General features: G+C 39.4%; 1 long non-coding RNA gene across 2 annotated transcripts in view; it reads right to left on the bottom strand.

The window, feature by feature from the left end:
* LOC119867154 overlaps window positions 1-3,955 on the bottom strand; it is a 43,297-nt gene extending 39,342 nt beyond the window's left edge. Inside the window, exons 1-2 of one of the 2 annotated variants that reach the window (XR_005382542.1) lie at window positions 3,833-3,949; window positions 3,110-3,207 (exon numbers count right to left, since the gene is read on the bottom strand). This is a non-coding gene — a long non-coding RNA (uncharacterized LOC119867154). Of the gene's footprint in view, window positions 1-3,109; window positions 3,208-3,832 lie in introns of both variants that reach the window. The other variant, XR_005382543.1, reaches the window with a different exon arrangement.
* Window positions 3,956-15,094: the final 11,139 nt, after the last annotated feature.

Here is a 15,094-nt window from a genome sequence, read left to right as displayed (position 1 = left end):
GATGGATTATAGTAGGATGAAGTTAGTCAGGAAAGAATCTCTGAAGATAGATGAGTCTTTTGCCTAATCCCAAAGTAATGAAGCTGGATTGGCAAAAGAGTGAAATGAAACATTTCAGTGTGAAGAAATATCATGAAAAGGCACAAAAGTATTAAGTTAGAGACATGTCACTTTTAAGCTTTGTGAAAAGTGAAGTATAATGTGGTCACTTATGTCCAAGATTTTTTAAATGGAGCTTGAAGGACATTAAGAAGATGTACCTTATACACATCCTCATGGGGGAGGGAGGATCTATGAATTTTTGTACTGGGCCAAAAGACAAATATTCCAAGGACCAAGCCCAAACACCTGCAACTTACTACAGTAGGAGGAGTTGCCTAGTGACAGACTTAGCAACTGGTTATATTCAATCAAAATCAGTTTTCTACTGCCACCACCAATCAAAACTCTGTGAACACATATAGAAAAATTCCCTTTTGTCTTTAAAAGCCCTTGACTTTTGTTCCCTGTTAGGCAGGGGACAATATTTAGGTTGCTGCCCAAATCTGTGTTCCCCAAACTCTAATTCTAAGACCCCAAATAAATGCTTTTTGTTTTACTTTAGCTCTGACTTTATTTTCAAGTGCCAGTTCCAAATGAATGAATTTATTAGCTCAGAACCGAAAATCTGCATGAGTAGTCTGGAGACAGGATCATCTTGATTCATGTTTACATGATTGATAGGTCTCTCGCTCACTTGCGTTCTCCATCTCTCTTCTCTCTCCTCTTGTACAAGAACAATACCCTTTCTGTCATTCTATCAAAAGTCTTAGTAGTAGTTATAATTGACACTGCTTAAGTCATGGGTACAACCTTCGCTGGATCTGATTGGCTAAACAAATAGGAGGTTCTGATGAGTATCACCTGGAGGCAGTACCATCTGAACAAACACATTGATAGGTGGTTGCCCAAGGAAGGAGGGGTAGCCATTACTAGAAAAAGGAAAATAGGTGATGGATAGGAAAATATCCAATATCCAAAGAAGACAGTAAGCTGAATGGCTAGATGACAAGGAGGGAGCCCTTTTGACAGGATAAAAAATAAGGTTGGGTAAATGAGAAGAACAAGTTCAAGAAACAATGGAGTGGTGTGTAAGATATTTGAAAATCAGTATTGTACATACAAATGGAGTTTTACATACAGTAATCTGTTTAGCACTGGAGAAATATCTTTGAAAAGATATACCTCTTCTGAACAGGGAGCTCATAGAGTTTATATTCCAAGCTGGGACACTTTTGAGAGAAAAGGGAAATAGTCTTAATGACTATACCAGAATAAGAGGCATATATTGGCCCTGCCCCAGAAAACTGGGGCAAATGGTCACTCTTCTGACCAAAATAGTCAGAATGAGTAGGTCACACACACGTTTCATGTGTAATAACATTTGACTCTGTAATCATAGCCAGAATCAATTCCAAGAATCTGTGACTAACATTAAGGCAGTCACCTATGACTGAACATAAGAGGGACCAGGTGACTGGCAGGAAAATCTATGCCGGACTGGAATATTTGATCAGATGGTTATCTACAAAGCCAACTGGATCCTCTCCCTTGAGAAATGTTAGGTGCAAAATACACAGAGTAAGACTACTCAGAGTGAAGCAGAATTTAAAATAAACTCACAGGTAATGGAGTGTACTAGCTGGTGTGATCTAAAGTTCTATAAAACACAGAACCAAATATGTGTGTTTCAGCCAACAGAAGTTATATCGCATTCGTGTGACAGCTCTCTTTACACAGTGATTCTGAGAGCAGGACTTCACCAGTTTATGGGTCCCCTTTCCCCAGGTTGTGGATTACCATTTGTAATCAGCCAGCAGGATCAATAGATAAGACAATAGAAGAACCATTAAGTTTTCTTAAAAGTCTTGGCCAGAAATGGTTCACATCATTTCCATTCACTTTTCATTGATGAAAACTAAGTCACAGGAGACACCCAGAAGCAAGGAGGGAAATAAGGTCCTAGAAAAGGTACTGTAGCTGGCACACCTGAATACCAAGTGAGGGACTTTTAGAAGACTACTAGTCATCTTTGCCTAGTAAGCAGAACCTCAGCAAATAACCTGAGAGGTGGAGAGATGAACAGTTGCGAGTGGGGTAGAATTGGACATTTGTTTAAGAAGCAAAGACAGAGAAATGCTGACCTAAACTTTTTAGTCCAGCCTCTACAATTGGTATTTGAAGAGTTTTTCCTGGCCTCCTTGTTTCATTTACAACAAAGTCACTATGTTCTCATATGCATTAATCTGGGAGAAATTATTCAAGAATCCTATGATTTGAGCAAGCTTAGGAACTCCCACTTTCAACTCCCCCAAAAACACTGTCTACTTCTGTAGCTTCAATTACACTTTTCATAGGTGATGACTCCCACATTTATTTCTCCAGAACAATATTGCTCTTGAGCTCCAGTGAAGCATACCTAGAAGTATGGAGTAGCTCTGCTATATCTTGTATCCCAAACAATTTAGCATTCCATACTGAATCCATCACTCACTCTCCTCCAGCCTACTCCTCTTGTATTCCACATCTCAGCAAATGGCACTACCATTGATCTGGGTGCTGAGATGGGAAACTTGGGAATCACTTCTGAACCCTCTGTCTCTCACTCCTCACAAAATTGATCATGACTGGCGTGCACTTCATTCCACATGACTCTAGGCCCACTGCAGATTTCATAGCCCATCATCTCTTACTCAGATATTCACAGGAACCTTCTTGCTATTCCTCTGCCACTGGTCTTGCCCCTCTATTTATTCTTCACACATTAGCCAGTGTGATCACTCTGTAGTAGCTATCTAACTAAGTCACAGGTCCTGTTTAAAATATAGCTTTGCCATTGCTTCCAGAATAACTCTTACTTCTTATATTGTGGCCTATAAAGTCCTTTATCAGTCAAGTTAGGTAACCAGAATCCACACAAGTTATCTCAAAAGAGTTAAGTGAATATAATAAACAATTACAAAAGTACTACAAAAGAAATAGAAGGGATGCTGAGACAAGCAGATATTGGCAACAGTGGGAAGCCACTACTACTCTAGGAGCTGTGAACAACCAGAATAAGTAATGTTACCAGAATTTAGAGTCAGTAATTCCTGGAAGAAGCTGGAACTTTTGTAGGAACTTGTCTGACAGGAGCTGGGACCATGGGTGAAGAGGATCTGAAAGGAGCTGGAATCATGAGAAGATGAAGCCTCTTCAGAGAAAGAGGGAAAAACATCGTGGTTTCTCTTTTCCTACCCTGTACTCTAGTGCATTCCACCACTGAACTTATGTTAAAGCCAACAGGCAAGGAAACCTAAGTGATATTCTTTGGGGAACACAAGATGGTTAGGAAATGAATATGCATGGACTTCATATTCTGGCCCTGCTTATCTTTCTAGCTCCAGTTCTTGACACTGTTCTCTCTCTTGCATGCTCTGTACTTACCGCAGGGATCTCATTTCAGTTCCTTGGCATATGTTCTTTGTTCTCTCTGTGTTTGTAAACCCTAATTTAGGAGGCCATAGCTGTGGTCACCCTTTTGTCCTCTCCCGCTTGCCTAAGTATCCATCCCTAACAGTGCTTTGGGTCTCAGTTTAAATGTCACTGTTTTGGAAAGTGCAAATTGGTCACCAAATCTAAGCTAGGTATCCTTAACATATGAGCTCTTAAAAACCTGTAAATCCCCATTATAGCATTTATAACAAAAAATAAACCATAATATAAAAATAGATTATAGTTTTCCAATTTGATTCTCTATATCCTGAGCCAGTTCATAAATTCTGTGAGAGTAGGGAAGGGGCCCAGTACTTACCAGTCACCATGGCACACAGGAGTTGCTCAATAAGCATCAGTTAACTGAGTGTGTGGATCAACAAATGAAGGCATGTGAGGCAAGGAATAGCAGTGGCCAGGAAGGATTGGTGAGGTCTCTGCTAAGAACAACCATAGGAATTGTAGTTAGGACCTCATTGTTCTTAGAGATTGCAAGACAAAGTACATTGTTCCCATTTTCCATATTTCAAATGTGTGATTGCTACTTGGACTTTAGTGCTACCTTATTTCACCAGGACCCTCAATATAAACTCCTTACTCATTCACTAAAGCAACACACATCATATTATATGACATAGATGAAGGAGAAAGACACAAGAAACCAGGAGCCTGGCTAAAAGACCACTGTAGAAATTTAGGTATGAGTTTGTAGGAAAAATAAATTAAATATGAGAAAAGAGGAATAATGAGGATAATTTTAAAACTTGAAATATAGTTTAGTTTGGGAATAATTCTGTAAGGAGTAATCAGAGGCCATATTTATCTGGGACATTATTAGAAAAACTTATTATGATATAGTTTACATACTGCTTTTAATAATAAATGAATACTTCTAATCTGAATGTGGACTCGTTTGTGGGAAAATATCAAAAAGGTTCACTAAAGAAAAGCTAGTACCACAGTTTGGGGAAAAAGTACATAGTTCACTAAAATTATTTTAAATACAACATATGCCACATATTACAAATAAGAGACAGTGTGATTTTGGCTTTAATTATTATTTCCTCAGGCATAATAGCCTGCAGGTATCTCTGTCCTCATCTCTATCTGCTGCTGGCAACTATCACTTTGTTGGAATGACCATCTTTTATTATGATAGTCCATTTGTTGGCATTTTTCTCCAGTTTAGTTCATAGTTAATCTCTTCCTTAGCCATACAGATTTGTCATTGCCTGTTATATTTCTATACCTAATTTCTGTTCCACAATTTTATGATGATGAAACTCTTCAGGGATTCTAGTGTGACTGAGTTAATATGTGAATGTGCTATCCTAGTAATCTTCTCCTCTATGTTGGAGGGGATTTCAATTACTCCTATCTGTAAGCAGAACATCTTATAGAGTGGTCCATGAAGAACATTTCTTGATATACAATGCCTTTTTTTCCAATGGTTTCTTGTCTCTATACCACAGTTGTTAACATGAGCAGCTAGCTAGAGATAAATCTTCTGTTCTGTGATAAAACTGCCTCACTAGGTTTTTGCTTACTATAAATTGGTTTCATATACTCTCAATGTTAAATAAAGAAGCAAAATAAAATTGAGGTAGGATCTGTTTACAAAAAATTACAGAGCTCAGTCACAAAAATAAAACATAGGTATAATACAGTGTTCTCTATGTTTTCTAAAAAATACTACTTGAACAAATTCACCATTAAATATGACCTTGTAAAAAGAGATATTCAAAATCAGAGCTCAGTCACACACACAGAATGGTATGATACAATGTTCTCTATGTTCTCTAAAAAATACTACTTGAACAAATTCACCATTAAATCTGACCTTGTAAAAGGGATATTCAAAATCAATAGCACATATGCATTAAAATATAAAGTGATTTTTTTTGTTCAAGTGTAAGACAAACAATTATATTACTTGTAAGACATCTGAACAGTTTGAAACTGGTTTTATGAAAAAAATAGGCCCTCAAACAAGAGAAAATAATCTAGAAGTAAAATAGAGATCAGCTGGCATCATTTCCCAGGAAACAATTATATCTCAGATATCTTGTCACCCCATTGCCTACGCGAATGCCCACAAAGCAACTGTGCAGCCAAGAAAACCAATAACAAATAAAAATATAACCACAAGAATTCATAGTTGGAGTTCATAGTCAGAGAGGACTTCTATTAAGGAATCGGATTTTATGATGGTCTGTGAATGAAAGAAAATACATTTTCCAAACACAGAGATGGCAATGTCACCTAAACATTTTGACTAGATGGTATCCAGAAATGATTTTTATCCATTGGAGATAAATACACTTACCTCATAGGGTTGTCATAAGGATTAAATAAGAAAAAGTATATACAATACCTGTTGTGGGTTGAATTGCATTCCCCTCAAATTTATATTGAAGTCCTAACCCCCAATACCTCATAATGTGGTCTTATTTGGTAACAGAGTTGTTGCAGATGTTAACTAGTTAAAATAAGATGAGGCCATAATAGAGTAAAATGGACTGCTAATCTAATATGATTGATGTCCTTATAAAGAAAAGCAGATGAAAGCAGAAAATATCTTTATCTTCTATAAGCCAAAGAGCACCAGAAATTGCCAGTAAATTATGAGAAGCTAGGAGATTAGCATGGAACCAATTCACCCTCACAGCCCTCAGAAGAAAACAACCCTGCAACTCTTTAATCTTGGGCTTCTAACCTCCAGAACTGTAGGACAATACATCTCAGTTGTTTAAGCCTCTCACTCTGGTATCATGCCATGGCTGTCCTGGCCAACAAATATAGTACCCAAGAGTGACGAGCACAGAGTGGGGTGGAGATTCAACTGGTGCCAGTGCCTCAGTGACATTCCACATGGACACATTCATGTACATAAAGGGATGTAGTAGCACATTAGGTGTTGCAGTAAAAAGTTTAATAACAGTTTTGAGAGCTAAAATTTCAAAGCTCTGTTCTAGTTTCCCAGAGGACAGAAGGGAACAAGACACAAATCTGAGTCCCAGGGGAACTGAGCTATTTAGCAGGGACCCCAGCACAGCACACATCGATACAGGAATTCAGCTGTTCATCCAATTGACAAAATAGACTTTTGGTCACATGGAAGAATGAAAACTTTGGTAGAAGAATCAGGACAAATTAGTTGTTCCCAATTCATAGCATAGGCATTGTATGTTCAAGCAATCAGGTAGGTGCAGAGGGCATAAGAGTAAATAATTCCTGGCTTTCCTGTCTAAGAGGTAACAGTCTATCTGGGAGGAAGTCATAAAAATGTCATTAAAATTTGCATAGGGATATGAAATAGAAATGACTGATAATAAGTAAAATAATTCCAGATACACTGTGGATTTAGATGTGACTGGAAACTGTATGTGTACTGTTCCCAAGTGTCAACATTAAGTTGTACTGAGCAGTAGAACACTTTCTGGAGTTCCTTACACCTTCTTTGGCTAGAGCAACTTCATTATTTGGGCTAAACTAAAGTAATTAGAACTAGATAAAATCAGTGAATGCCTAAATAAGTAAATCATTACAACATGCCTTCTCCAGAGTTTTCTATGTGCCTGACACCTGAGGCATAAGTGGTTTTGGTGGCGATTTATTCCTGCTATCCACCAGCATCATTATTATAAGGGCAAACATTATTTATGCAGCCCTAGTTAAAATGTGAATATTTTTTGCTTCTTAATGGCCTTTCTTAAGCATTCTACAAAGATATCCTTCAAGGCTGAACTCAAGAATCCTCTTCCTGTGATGCACATCATAGAGATTAGCTGCATTTGATTCATAGCTATACAGCAGAATTTGTCATATTATATTATGGTTAGTTATTTCTAATCCTTTGTATATAAATACTATGTATGGTGGGGGGAGATGATTTACTTTTGTACTTCTAAATGTATTATCTCTTTAAGAGTGGTACTTTAAAGCTTTGAAATAAATGAATGTATCTGTACCTTGGCACAGTCTTACATTTGTTTAGTTTAAACATTATTATAATACGAATTAATTTAATATATGATGTTGCCAAATTCAATGTTGAAGGAATGTGATAAAACACCTTGGATAGTTCTGTTTGTGTTACTGCATATTGTAAAAGCAACAGTCACAGCTAAAAAAAATTGTTTCTAAAGGTAAATTATTGTGGTTTATTTGCTAGTGTGCACTGAGAGTTGACCTCTCCCTTTGCAATTTTTTGTTCTAGACTTGTGCAAATAATAATTGAGTAATATGTCTCCCTTCTACCTTGTAATAATTGTTTCAGCCTACTTATAAACAACCATTAGAAAAATTTTTATATATAACATGCATACACTACATATATATCAAGTATATGTATGATATATAAAAATATGCTTTTTAAAATATATTACATTCCTATATATTTCTTTGTGTGGAGGGCCCACGCCATAAAGTAAAACCTTTTATCGTTGGGGAATGGGACGAGAATAAGACAAAATCAAGGCAGCCAAGGGTGATATCAGGTGAATACAGTGATGATCACTAAGCAGCTGCCCAGAAAAGCAGGCAATTCTTGTTGCACAAGGCCTGCATTTGTAGGAAATGGGCCTGCATGGTGACAGAGCTTAATGGAATAGTTTAGCAGACTACACAGTTAAAGTTCTGCACACAAATGAAGGTGGGGGTGGCGGGCTCAGCAAGAGTCATGATGCCGGAGGCCCTGATGATGAGAGCCTGAGATATGCCACAAATGGTGACAAAATGACTCCAGCTGTGGAGATTGGCAGAGGAGAAAAACAGGTGGATGATACCACGGACCAAGAAATGGGAGCAAAAACTCAGACTACAAAGGTATGGAACAAAAAGAGTACAGGATAGTGTGCAGATCCTCCTTAGAAGCTAGAGCCTAGGTGGGAGGTCTGGCAGCACATTGGGAATGATGAACAACAGGGCAACATGATGACAAAGGCGATGACAGAGGAGTCTAATATTCCTCCCTCCTGCCCTCCTTCCAGGGACCAAAAATGTCATCAGCAGAATGTCAGCAAAAACACCTGGCTGGAAGAGGCACAAGGCTGCCAAAGACTAGGCAGTGTATGACGAAACAAGTACATATTTAGAAAGCTAAGAGTAACATATAGTTTATAAGTTAAATTTTAAGGATGGAAATTTGGTAAACATCTGAAAAGTCTATAGCTAAATTAATACAATCACGATTCATGCATGTAAGGGTATTACCATCCCTTTAAATAACATATCATTTACATTCTATAGGAAGAAAAAGATGATTGCGCAGGGAAAGCAGATGTCATGCCTAAGTGTCTCAAAAGGTTCATTTTCTTTTTGGGTTAAGTTCAGCTACTAAAACTTTATAGTTAGGCATTGAAGTGTCTGAGGAAACAAAAGTTACTGGGAAAAGATCCTAGCATAAACACTGGAAGATGAGAAGGCAGGTGATCCTTCTGAGTCTAAAGTAAGATGGATTTATGGGATCCCTGGGTGGCTCAGCGGTTTGGTGCCTGCCTTTAGCCCAGGGCATGATCTTGGATCTCGGGATCGAGTCCCACATCAGGCTCCCTGCATGGAGCCTGCTTCTCCCTCTACCTGTGTCTCTGCCTCTCTCACCCTGTGTCTCTCATGAATAAATAAATAAAATCTTTAAAAGTACATAAAGATGAAAAAAATAATAAAGATGGATTTATAACTACCCTTGAGTCATTAGTAAAACCAGAGAATCTCTTCATATTTAAAGTAATAAGCAAATATTTGATTAGAAGAGCAGATATAAACAATTTAAGTTGATTAAAAAATTTTGAACCAACATTAGTTTTTATTAGGGAAGTGGTTCTCAAAGTGTGTTCCTGGAACCAGCTGAACCAAGATCCCCTAGGAAATTTATCAGAAATTAAAATTCTTAGTGCCTACCCGATCTACTGAATAAGAAGCTCTTAAAGTGGGAGCAGGTTATATATATATATATACACACACATATACACACACACACACACACAAAATCTCTTATATCCATAGAGGAGATAAATGCTGGAAGCATTAATAATCTGGTACATCCATCTGGTGTCATGTTTAATTTTGTTCTAAAATATTTTTGTTTGACTCAATGCATTTATTTTTATTTGTTCTTTGTATTTTGATGTTTGAATCAATTGCAATATTCAGAATGTTGTGAAATTTCACATAAAATCATGATTTGAATCACATATCAGGATGGCAACAATTGGGACTATTAGCAAGTAGGGCCCAGTTTTCCATAGTCCCTGCCACTCCTTATTTCTCTACCATGAATCTAGGTATTGCCTTTCACTTATATCTGCAATTTGCCTATGTCTTCCTGAATATATAAATTTTCAACCTCTTCTTTAAAGGTTTCCCCCTACATGTGGACCTTTTGGAATATGAAATATCTTATCAGACCTCACAAGAGAAATGAGTATTACGTCGCTGGCTACATTTCCCAAAAAATAAGTTTTTAGAATTAGAAATCAGGATTGTGATAGAGTCCAGCAGGGAACAAACAAACTTGACTTACATAAAGGTCAAAATTTTAATATTTTTTTTATTCATGAGAGAAACAGAGAGAGAGGCAGAGGGACAAGCAGGCTCCCTGTGGGTATCCCAATGTGAGACTCGATCCCTGGAACCTTGGGGTCATGCCCTGAGCCAAAGGCAGATGCTCAACCATTGAGCCACCCCGGTGCCCCAAAGATCAATTTAAAGAAAAAAAATTATTAGGTGTCTTTTGTTTGTTTCATTTAAACTGATAATATTAATTATATTTGTGAAAATATATATTTCAAATTTGCTGACATGTTTTAGTGACAAAGAGTATCAAAATAAAAACTAACATTTTATATGGGTGGTTCAATCAGTTAAGCATCTGTCTTCAGCTCAGGTCATAGTCCTGGGGTCCTGGATGGAGCCCCATGTCGGGCTCCCTGCTCAGAGGGGAGTCTGCTTCTCCCTCTCCCTCTGTCCCTACCCCGGTTCACACTTTCTCTTAAATAAATAAAATTAAAAATATTTTTAAAAATTAACAATATTTTTTTAAGGACTACAATTTTAACATTGGACAATATTTAGGAACCAAAACAGAGGCTGATTTCTGATCTTCATGCTAAAACTAAATTTGGGGTCATATTTTGAATCTAGGTTATGTATATGCACCAAAAGACTGCGATTTGCTAATTATTTCTCTCTACCAGCTTTAAGTAGTACATAAATGAAGAGAGTCAGTGGATACTGCCTGGTTGAATTTGGTCCCTGGTACACCCTAAGAACTGGTGTTTTGGTTAAAGTCATACCATCTAAGCATTGCTTGATTTAAGTAATTGAAGAAGTTCTGAAGAAAATTCACCTAGTTTTTACTTAATCTAACTTTGTGCCTTCATGACTTGAATTCTGCAAAGTCACTTTCAATTCAAACTTCTGCAGCGATGTCCCTTTTACTATCTCAGGAGCTTTCCCAGAATAAATCTTTCCCTTTCCAGGCAAGGCTTGGAGAACATGTGCAATGCTTTTGTGACATATGGGCCTGTCTACAGTAATTAATTCCTAGTTTGTCTGACCTAATTGCTCCATGTTGGCAACTCTTGTTATTTTATTAAAGGCAACATTGTTAAATATAAGCAGAATATTGCCAAAATAGTGATTTATTTTTTCAAAGCTGCATACATTTTATAATCCCTCTATGTTATCAATTATTAAATTCTTTATGTTCACTAAAGCCTCCCTAGTTTGTGATCTTAAATGCTATTACATGCTCCAATTTAATTTATCTTTTTAATTATATTGATGATTGGTTGTGTTCTCAATCTATTGTGGAGACAGAAATTAGATTTACTTTTCTTTTCCCATGTGATATTATACCTACTCTATTTTATTCGTACTCTTTAGGAGCATAGAAAACCCAAGTGTTTCTTATTTTGTGTAAAAGTAGATCAGTGTTCCCCTTGGCTTGGTTGATGAGGAAGGGTATTTTGTTCACCGTGAACTCCCCTACTTCAGGTTGGTAGTTGCATCTCAGATCCATCTGGACATTTTCCCTACCCACCTGCATCTCAAACTAGCTCAAACTCCAGATTAGTGACTTGTAATAAAACTTAGTTTGAGATACAGTAAATTCAAGAATTTACAAAGCCTGGTATCTGTTGTACTGTCACAATTTGCAACAGAGAGAAAAATACGAGAGAATAAATTTTATTTATCACTCTCTAGATTTGCAAGGACTTTTAAAAGCAATTCCCTAAGTCTTAAGTGGTGTATTATAGGATGACCTACCTAATTCTACATGCCTAATTCTAATGCTGTCCCATATGCATCAAAATATATTGGTTATTTGCAAATAGTAAAATAGTTATAAATTCAGTTCTCATTTATGAATTCTAATATATCCAGTTTTTGAAAAATCAGTCAGAATTTGTATAGCCTTCAGAAGAACTTTTCATCTAAAGCAGTTAATTACTCTATACAGGACCTCTCAATTTACAAAAGTAAATAAATAAATAAATAAATAAATAAATAAATAAATAAATAAATAAATAATAAACAAAATAGTGAGGAGTAGGTACAGCAGTGGGAAGATAAGGTATAGAAGTCTCTTGTCTCTACTTGCCCTCTCCCCCAGCATCATAAAACTGGAAGAAAAAAATACTTTTGAAACATTTTCTCTTGAATTTGAATATCCTATAAATCTTGATGTCATACGAATTTCTCACCCATCGAAAGCAATGAGATCTGATATTTCAGAAGAAAGGCAAATAAGTGCTAGAACAAAGTAGTTATATCTCAGCTTTCATAGTCAGACTTGATTTCCCAGCAAGACAAAAGGTTCTACAAGCAGGTTTTGTTAAGGAATAGAAGATGGGGGATTCTAAATCCCTTTAGCCTGAAGGATTTAGGCCATAATTTTGTTTTCTTAAATATGGGGAAAATACACTTCCACTTAGGGTGTAATGTCACTGCCATAGGTGTTGGAGGAACAGGAACCGCAGGAAGGGAAAGCCCAAAAGACTGCTGCCAGCCCTTCCAGTCCTCAAGCTTCTGGAGGATAGTGGGGAGAAGACAGACAAAGGGAAAATAAGGTATCCAGATACTTGTCCTAGTATCCTAGTACCCCCACTCTACTCATCGCAAACCTGTAGGCCTTTAGAAATATCTAGAGTCCTGATAGAGCCCAGCACTTAGAAACATACATCTCTGGGTATGTGCTTGCAAGGGAGGAGGAGTGGCCTGTAAGCTCCTAGCCGAAGCCCTGCGCAAGGCCAGCCTGCGGGGATGGTACAGCACCATTGCATACAAGGGGAGTGAAAGAAGGCAAGCAAGCTGTGAGGTAGTTATTCAGGAGAGGAGGTATTTTTACAAGGATAGATATCAAGGTCAAGAGACCTGCCTTAATATCTAGGGCTTCGGGAGGTCATCCCAGGACTGACCCGGCACTAGCTCCTGAGGTTCCCCCGCAGAGAAGTAACAGCAGCTCAAACCCTGAAGAGGAAGGGTCAGGGTTCAGATCTTCCTGTCCGTTTGCGTTCTCTGTGATGGAGCCAGGTTCAGACACGCCATCTGCCTTTTGGGCAGACACAGAGGCCAGCTCAACCTGTTAAAGTAAGCTTCGTATGCGACTTTGTGAAGGGCCTCAGTGGGCCTGGGCCGTGGCTGGCTGCCGCGCGGCTGCTGGTGACCTGGGTGCGTCACCAGAGGTGGGATGTCTTTACTCTCGCTTGTTGGCACCTGCCCCAGAGCCCGAGCGCGACACAAACTCGGTGAGAGGAGAAGGCTCACAGGGACCCCGAGGCCAGGGGCTCGAGCCGAGTCTTCACTCCTAACCCCGGGTGGCAGCCCACTTGGGCTGTGAACCGACCTGTCCCCAGAGAGCTCACGCTCAAGTGACAGGCGTGACTGGCTGCGGAGGCTTGCGGGCGAAGCTTGGGGAGCTCTGGCCACTGGAAGGTGTGGGTGGCCTCGGCGGAGCCGTGACTTCGGCCAGCCCCTGGCTGGGGTCCAGTTTTGATGATGCACGAGTGTGAGGTGCTTCTCACCTCCTCACTAGCTTCCTTACGACCGACCTCCGGTCTTTGTCGAGATCCACACTCTGGCCTTGCCCAGCAGCAAGACGTGGGCGGTGCCAGGCGGGGCGCGACGGCCGGGACCCCGGAGCCCGCAAAGGGCCAGGCGTGCAGGGCGTGCAGGGCGTGCAGGGTGTGCAGGGTGTGCAGGGCGTGCAGGGTGTGCAGGGCGTGCAGGGCGTGCAGGGCGTGCAGGGTGTGCAAGGAGTGCAGGGAGTGCCTGCGGGACAGCCAGGGAGGAAAGCCCAGGGTTACCTCGGGAGCGGCTCCTGCAGCTGCTAATCGTCCAGTGGCAGCTGGCGAGGCAGGGGCAGCGCGTTCCCCGGGGCGCTGCTCCACAGGGCGGCAGCCCCTGCCCTCCTGCAAGGTGCACCCCCCGACCTTCGGCCCCGAAGCGCCTCGCTGGGCCGTGCACCGCGCGCCTCTTTTGCAAAAGGCAGGCCCAGTGGCGGAGCAAGGGACACCCTTGTCTGAGAAGAGGCCAAATGGGGGAGAGGCTCAGCAAGCACATATAAATGCAAGTATATTTATATGTTGATATATTTACATTTATATACATTTATATAATACGTTATATACATTTATTTATATAAATATATGTTATTTATATAAATAAATAGCCTTCTTTTGGGCCACAGCCAGAATGTGGGCATACATTCATATATGTTGTGTGTGTGCGTGTGTGTGTGGTGGTTGACATACTAATACTACATTAGTTTTAGGTGTGCAACATAGTGATTCAACAAGTGTATACATTATTCTATGTTCACCTCCAGTGTAGCTGCATATATGATTTAAATTCTTAAAATCCGGGATCCCTGGGTGGCGCAGCGGTTTGGCGCCTGCCAATGGCCCAGGGCGCGATCCTGGAGGCCTGGGATCGAATCCCACATCGGGCTCCCGGTGCATGGAGCCTGCTTCTCCATCTGCCTGTGTCTCTGCCTCGCTCTCTCTCTGTGACTATCATTAAAAAAAATAATAAATAAATAAATAAATAAATAAATAATAAATAAAATAAATTCTTAAAATCCAGGTATTGCCTTCTGCTGTCTCGTGCCCTTTCATACGTCTCTGGAAGTTTCTGAAACATTCATAGGCTGCTGGTGGGAGTTTAAATTGGCACACTTTGGAAAGCAGTTTGTGATAGTTACTGAAGTTGAAGATTTGTGTGTCCCTGTCTCAGGAATTTAACTTCTGGTTATTTAATCTAGGGACCTTCATGCAATCAATGTACCAGATTATAATTCAAAGAATATTTCTAGCAGTGTTTATAATAATCCAACACTGGATAAACATTACCCATCAAAAATTAAAGTTATATTTGATATGTTCACACAATGGGATACAATTCAGTGAAAAAGAATAAATAAACTAGAGCTATGTGCTTTGGATAGGTTAATTTTGCAAATATAATATGTTTTTAATATTTATTTACTTGAGAGAGAGAGAGCAAGCAGGAGGGGCAGAGGGATAGAGAGAGGGAGAGAGAGTCTTAAGCCAATCCGGGCTCCATCTCATGACCCTGA

The sequence above is a fragment of the Canis lupus genome, chromosome 32, assembly GCF_011100685.1.
Source record: "Canis lupus familiaris isolate Mischka breed German Shepherd chromosome 32, alternate assembly UU_Cfam_GSD_1.0, whole genome shotgun sequence".
Taxonomy (NCBI): domain Eukaryota; kingdom Metazoa; phylum Chordata; class Mammalia; order Carnivora; family Canidae; genus Canis; species Canis lupus.
Note: the sequence above shows the minus strand (reverse complement) of the source record. Positions and strands in the feature narration are given on the sequence as shown.